Source organism: Chiroxiphia lanceolata, chromosome Z (genome assembly GCF_009829145.1).
Source record: "Chiroxiphia lanceolata isolate bChiLan1 chromosome Z, bChiLan1.pri, whole genome shotgun sequence".
Classification (NCBI taxonomy): domain Eukaryota; kingdom Metazoa; phylum Chordata; class Aves; order Passeriformes; family Pipridae; genus Chiroxiphia; species Chiroxiphia lanceolata.
The window spans coordinates 31,475,603-31,483,441 of record NC_045671.1 but is presented as its reverse complement, the minus strand read 5'-3'; the positions used below and the strand labels follow the sequence as shown (position 1 = coordinate 31,483,441).

General features: G+C 38.2%; 1 long non-coding RNA gene across 1 annotated transcript; it reads left to right on the top strand.

The window, feature by feature from the left end:
- Positions 1–1,927: 1,927 nt before the first annotated feature.
- Positions 1,928–4,227, top strand: LOC116780148. Its single transcript, XR_004354352.1, has 3 exons — positions 1,928–1,964; positions 3,464–3,615; positions 4,152–4,227. It is a non-coding gene; the product is annotated as an uncharacterized LOC116780148 (long non-coding RNA).
- Positions 4,228–7,839: the final 3,612 nt, after the last annotated feature.

Below are 7,839 nucleotides of genomic sequence, written 5' to 3'. Positions count from 1 at the left end.
CTTTATCGTATAACAAAGAAAGCTCTACATTTGATCAAAGATAAGCAAACAACAAAATTCAGAGTGAATACAGTCCCCTGGTTTATCATTTTTTTAAAAACTCACCCAAGTTCCGTAAGTAAAAGCAGACATTTCTCATATGTGTAAACAAATCTTGCAATTTATTGTTGTTACTTCGCAAAATGCATTTCCTTCTCCTTTTACTTTTGAAGGCTGTGGTTGCAGTTGTACACCATGTGTGCTTTCTAGATTAGAAAGGCAGGCCTGATGTCAAAATACAAGCCAATGCACAAAACATTTTTCAGGCAATGCAGCTGCAATAAATTTAAATATTCTAATGCCTAGTATGTTAAAGGAAATACGACACCAATGTTCATGATTTGTCCAACACCAGCACAAGTAACTCACCTTGCTTGGCCTTAAGCAGACAAGGAACTGTAATTCATAGATCTATTCATATAACTCAGGAAGCTTCTGGAAAAGTTCTCCTGCACTGGTGCTGCTTTCAGAAGTTCTTCTGACCTAAGTCTTTCCACGTGTTCCCTGCTACCAATACATGCCTAATAACCTTAATAACTTGGAGTAAAAGTAACAATTTTTCTTCTGCATTTACTTTAAGCTATATACCTCCCTTTTTCCTAAAAAATGTCAGTGGCTCTTACCATACAGTTCATTATGGTTCAGAGCATTATCCTGTGGGAATCAGAGAATAAAACAATGGAAAGAAAAAACATAGTTCTGAGAAGGAACCTTCATCTGGAAAATATGTCAAACATTTAACTGCAGGCATTAGGGTCGGGGAAAACTCCCAAAGGATCCAATGATATGAACCTAGAAGACAATCTGAGGAAGGGAAATGGGGTTTCTAGTGTTTAATAGAGTCAAGAAACTGAAGAGACTAAGAACTGAGGATACATTGAAAGAGTTTTTTTACTTTTGTGTGGTATAACTGGAGATTTTTGAGGAATTGAATGGCTGAGGAGAAGAAGGAATAGAGAAATGGAGGAATAGTCAAAGAAAGAGAAATTTGAGCTAAATGACTCCTTGCATTACACTATTTTAAGAAGTAATTTACTACAATTTTCTGTAGTCTCTCAGCAACTGCAACTGGGAAAGACTGTATATCAAAATCCATACTGTCTTACCTTAGACATTAAATTGAGAAATGCAGGCCAGGACTGCAGGTCAAGACAACAAGGTCTCAGGGCCAGGACACCTCAATTTCTGCAGATATTGCTAAAAAGAAAAGTTTCTGAAAGGTGACTGAGCCCATCTGATGGGAGTAGCTGCTCTGGCTGACAATGCTCCGTCTCCTGGGGTGAGGAGATTGCTCACCTGGGGGGCAGGTAGGTGCCATGCAGGGGCTACAGAGTTCTCCACTGGCAATCATTAAAAAAAACCCCAACCCAAAAACAAACAAACAAACAAACAAACAAAAACAGTTTCCCCAATCACTATTTGAGCATTGTCACACGTTTCCAAACACTACGAAGAAAACATGTGGGATGACTTTACCTGATGGCATTTAAGTCCGTTTTGAGGATGTGGTGGTCGCTCTCCCGTTTCACAACGCCTGTATGCAGCAGTCCTCACCACCGGAACCTGCCCCCGGTGTTCCAGGGCAGCAGAACCCGAGGCAGGATCCCACCTTCGTCCGCCAGGCAGAGCCTTTGGGATTCGGCAGGAAACGGGTTAAACTCGGAGCCTCGGCTCCAGGAACCCGGCGGGCGGTTCCATTGCCTAGCGAGGGGGAACCCACTTATACGTTGTTAATTATTCTTTATAAAATAATGCCAATACTTCAAAAGGGGAGCAACAAGCGGTCATTATAAAGAACGAGAAGCAGGTCTGCGAAGTAAAAGGAGTGGACCTGAGGTAAAATCCTGGAGGCACTTCTGTCCATTCTCTTGCGTGGGCAAGTTGCGCTCAGCCCGGTCTGAGGGAGGAGGCGAGGCGGCACCCCGGTAGCGTGTTTGGGGCTTGCAGGGCGCTTTAGGAGTTTTAGATACACTTTAATTTCTCCTTCCAGCATCACAAGAGCTGTTCTCCTCACCGGCTGCTTGTAACAGGCCTCGTTTGCCTGAGCAGGACTGGGAGGAGAGGAGGAAGGGCGGGCGGGGGAGCGGTGACGGCAGGAGGGTTCTGAGGTGACAAAGGCGCGGGAAGCGGCCGGGGCAGCCCGGGGTGCTGCTCGGTCAGGGGGTCAGTGGCTTTCTGTGGTGCAAATAATAATAATATAATCTGTCGTGCCGAGCCCTGTGGAAGAGGTATGGCAAACAGGCTTGGGAGTCCTAAGCATAAACGCCCAGTAACTCGGCCGTATATCAGAGGCGGTGTTAGGGAGCCGGCGCGGAGATACGCCCCAGGCGGTTCGGGAGCGGGCTGAGGGCGTCCTTAGGCATCTGCTCACACCAGTATTTTGGAGTGTCTTAGAGACTTTGACTGTGTTCTTTAGGATCGATTTAGTACGTCAGTGTAGGGAAAAAACCCCAAACCTCAGACTTTTTTTTTTTTTCCCCATTAACGACAAGAGTTTCTCAAGAAAGCGAGGAACTGGGTTCTTAGGTCTGTGCCTAGACAGGAGGAAACTGAGGACACTTCAAGTGTTATGAAGGAGCTGGTTTATGAGCAGCTATTAGTGATAAACATAGGAGAGCTTTCCATCATACTAAAAATATTTCTGCGGAATCACAGGCATGGGCAATGCTTCCCAGGCAACTATAAAATGCCAAGCCCACTTCCTCTGAGAAACTATGAAACTTAAAAGCAGACCAAACCCACAGAGAATAAACAAATTTGGAGCATAAAATAAGTGAATAAGAGTTGCATTGTCTGTGGGAAGCCAAATTAATTTTTGTAACCTATTTTCTTCTGTGTCGTTTATAAGAAGATTTCTTGTCTGCCTAATTACTCCTAAGTAACAGCTGAGCAGTATGAGCAGTAATACTGTGGTAACATGATATAGGTGGAGAGTCCACATATTCCAGAGAAATATATAAGAAATTGAACTACATTATAACCTTCTGGGTCCCTCTGGGGTTCACCCGTGAAACAGCACCAGGAAGTTTGCTATAATCATTATTCCTGCACTGTTTGTTTTTGTGGCTAAATAAGGATTTCAGTGCACTAGGCTAGCAATCCAGAACCTTTTTTGAGTTCTACATTAACACAAAACCAAAAATAGCATTTAATTAAAAAGTTGCAGTATGTTTTTGCAATCAAAGGGAAGTGTGTATGCTGGAGGAAACCTATTATATTAATAATGCTGTAACTTTTTGCTTGGCACATACAGAGTTGTAAGAACTTATCCTTTAAATTTCTGCAAATGGAAAAATACCATATTCCTAAGGACAATAATTAACTCTTATTCTACAGCTACCTAACTATGTAGTTGTATTCCTATAGCCAGGTTATTACAGCTCTCTAACTTCCCTGAAATTACATGTGAAATTTTCTATTTCAGGCATTTTGGCATCAGTATATAGCATTTTGAATGAAATTTTTGGGAACTGGACAGATTATATCTATAACATGTGAAGAGCACCAGCCATAACGAAGTCTCATATAGAAATCTCTGAACTGCTTTTAGAAGAGGGTAAAGCTTGTAGAGGCCTGGTAAGAAAATCTTCATTTAAATATACACAATTTTATTGTTGGGAGGGAAGATTATTAAAGGAGTGAGAAGGAGGAAGAAGATGTAACTGTTGATCAGTTTGATAGATCTTGAATATTCAACTGTTATGTGGTTTTATACTAACTTCATAACACCATGAAGGTCATCAGAGTGATGTGTAATACAGTGTTCATCGTAATGAAACAAACCCTCACAGAGAGGCTATCAAGTATGTGTGTGACACTCCTTCCCCCATAGGCCTTATAATATTTTTGAGTTAATCATCAACGACATAGGAATACTAAGCATTTTTCTTATTTTTCATGTTCTAGTTGGTATTAATGAGAAGATGTAGAAAATAAGATGACCATAAGAATGTCATGACTAACTGTAAAATAAGGCATGATACTTCCCATTCAAAATTCAAATGGACTAGAAAAAGCTGCATTTACCTGTATAAATCTAGTTTTTAAAAATGAAACAAACTGCCTAGACTTCTATTGCTAATTGTTTAGGTGACCACTTTTTCATTCTTAAGGAAAGCTCAGATGTGGATAACGTGTCTGCTCAGCATGTCCCTGGGCTGGACAGTCAACTTCAGTACTTCTGAAGATTATGAGGCAACATCCAAGTTTAGCAGTGTGCTTAGTTGTTTTCAGACAATCATAAAAACAGCACAACACTGACGTTTTAAATAAAATAAATATTTGCACTCAGTGATCTAAATGAAGTTTCTCAAATGAAGTGGGAAAAAATGAAAAAAGGAAAGATCATATTTTTAGGTCTGCAGATAAATAACATTTTTTGTGAAAGTTTTTCACTTTTTATGCTATACTATAAATAGAAATTTTATAGCATGGCTTTCATAAGCAATCTCTTTAGCAACAGATTGTCCCTATTTAACTGAACTTTTTATCCAAACATTATTCGATCACAAATACTTTTTCTATAGTACTAAAATTATGTACCCACCAAAGAGAGTTTTTCATTCATTGTCTACTCACAGTACATTCTTCTTTTGCCTCTATGGGCGTTTGGCTATTCCATAAACACAATGAAGAGGAAAAAAAATAAACCCAGTAAGATAGAGGCTTACACTAAAATTTCTTTTCTAAAAATAGAAAACCAGCTTATAGAGGCATCCTTTTTAAGCCAGTCATTCTTTAAGAGGAGCATGAAGAGGTTCATATCTTGGATTATTTTTGCCAAAGAAGAAGAGTCAAAATAGGAAAATAAAGAAAATAAGGGCTTTTATATGCTGCCTCTATCTGTGGGAGCAAGAAAGAAGAAAACGATCTACAATATTAGGGAGAACTCAGTCTAATGGCAGAGAAAAGATAAACATTGCCTAAGGAAATGCAGGAGAAAAAAAGTACTTTGACCAGAAGAGAATAATCACTAGTGTAGCCTGGAGTAAACAAAACACTGACTTTAATCTGCAAATGAGAGGAAACAGCAATGGAACCATGGAAGGTATGAAAATAATGAGTAAGTTTAGGCAAAAATCTAGCGAATGAAAGTATAAAACACATTTTGTGGTGTATGTGGATATATTTTCCTGATGGGAAAATTCATATTTTGAATGCTGCCAAGTTATTTTAATTCATGCATCTATTTAGAACGCAACTGTCTTCAAAATTGGCAATGTATTCTTACCTGCCTTGACTTGAATGGCTAGTGCAGTGTTTCTGGTTAGAAAAAATATATGATGGCATCAGATGTTTGGATGCACTCTGTTTGTGAAGATTGCGTGTATGTTCTTTTCCTCTGAAACCACGTGAAAGTTTCACCTGAAGTCTCAGGTCGTTTTTTGTTGATAGTCATCTTGAATCTCTCTTGCTCTGTTTTTCTTACAGCTACATTCCCAGCCATTGCTCAGGCCTGTGTATAGGTTTCTGTGTCTTCTCTGCATCTTTTTTGCATTTTCTTTCTCACACATGCCTGTCCTCAAATATCCAACAAAACATGTGCCAACCACATGTGTCTTTGTTTTTGGTTGTAACATGTACCCATGTTCTCGTGGAGGCTGTTCTTTTGTCAGAAAGTTAAACTTCTTCTTACAGTGATTTTGAAGAGCAATTTCTATGACAAGTTGATGGAATATGTTTTATCTAACAGCAATTTTATGAGTTGATCCCATGGAAAACATAGCATGGAAAACGTATTAGCAAAAGCACAGGTATACAGTTTGCAGCCTCCTTAGGAGAATTACTGGAATGCAGTCAACAGTAGAGAAAATTGGCAAACCTACAAAATGTTCAGTAATCATTCAAAACTGTAAATTAACATAAATTAAGAATGCTGTGCACGCTAGTGGTCTTTCACTGTCATCAAGATTTTTAAATTATTTGTACTTTCCTATAAGCGTTAGAAAAACTGCTCATGCTTATCGTGTAATTTCTCCAAATATATACCTCTTAGGCCAGAGATTTCTATGCTGTTTTTCTTTTGTAAGATCAACTACATTTATGAAACCTGAGGAAGTTGACTATGAATTTTAAAACAATGGGAGGATAAATATAGAAATTTAAACATTAACACTAGAATTTAAATATATCATGATCCAGAAAAGGACATTTTCATCCATAGATCGTTTTAATGTGATTTTTAAGTTGTGTTTTTTTGAGAATTCCATGCTAATCATTCCTAAAAGGTATATTCTTCTTTCAGTCCTTTTTTTCTTTATTACAACCAAGTTGGATCACCTAGGCAGAAACATGTATTTGTATTTAATTGCAGCTTCTCTAGGTTAACAGCTCAGTTTTATGGACCACTTATTGTCCCTGTCAAAAGTTTAAACAAAAATTTTAAAAAGGCTTTGCCCTTCAGAATGTGCAGTATTACAACTCTGCAGTGACAAGTTTATACTGCTTTCTGGCTCACTAATGAAGCACCCACACATCTTCTGAAGTCCTGACAAACCAGATGTACTGATATTTATCCCTGTGGCCATACTGAGAGAAGCAAATGTCCAGCACATGTCCAGTTAAAAAATGTAATAATGTATATAATGGAACTTATAAGAGGAATACTCAGCATTCAGAAAATCACCAATGATGTTTATTTATCCTTACCCCTTTCCCATTCTTATCTTAAAATCAATAAGTTACACTTTAGAAGTAATTTTCATTACAAATTGATATTTACAGCCATAAGCTACAGGAGTGCAGAAGTTGCTTGCCTTCATTTCATTTCTTGCACAATGTGTGTTTTCTCTTCCTGTTCTCACTGTAACATCCTTTCATAAGGGCCACAGGATGTCTAAAATAAAAAGGGACATCTGCTGCAGGTTACAGTGTGTATGACTTTTTAAAATGGCTTCACTTCACGTGAACAAACATCTAACGATAGCCAAATTTCAGTCAACTCTCTTTTGTCAGGTTTCTGGATAAAAAAATCAGGTAATTAATTGTTTCAATAAAGAAATAATTGGAAATATGAATGTGATTTATCTCTAGATGGGGGACCACAGTTTCTTCTTACCTTTCTTTTGGCTAATCAATTCCAGGAGATTGCCAGAGGTGTGTTTGTAAAATGCAATGTAAATGAAACATGCATTGACATTGGAAATAATTTGTCTAAAAATTGTGTTCTAGAGTGTTCAAACAAACCTTGGCACAGGCTTAAAGCATGCTAGTTAGCACTTTCCTAAACAATTCCTTTGCACAGTTTAGAAGTTAGTGTGAGTCAGGAACCATTCCCAATACATGCATGTGACTATCCTGTTCTGAAGAATAGAAGAGTTTAATAATACAAGCATAAAACATTATGTGGTTACCAGCCCCAATGCCAGAGAACAGTCCCAGGCATGTTTAACCTGTTCTTTTATTTGTAGCTATTGAATCCTTTGGCTGAGGTAGTTAACACTTCAGTATCTGAAGAACAGAAAAGTTCTACTTTCTTCCAAAGAAGCAGTTTTTAAAGGCCTGAGCCCAAGAAGCTTTTTTAACCTACATGATATAGATAAGCATATCTCTGTCTTATGTATTCTCTTTACTGGCAAGTTCATTAAAAATGGAGTGGCAAGGCATCTGAAGCATGTTATGATATTCTCAGATTACTTTAATCCATGCAAGTATGACTTTCATCTTGTGCTGAATACAATGGTCCTTAATTTTCAGTTTCTGTCCTTTACCAGAAGATGAAAGTCCACATTTACTTGCTGGCTTGTGAAGCTCTGTATTGATTTAGCTTTACATCTTAAAAAGTGGAGAGGAAAAAAAGCC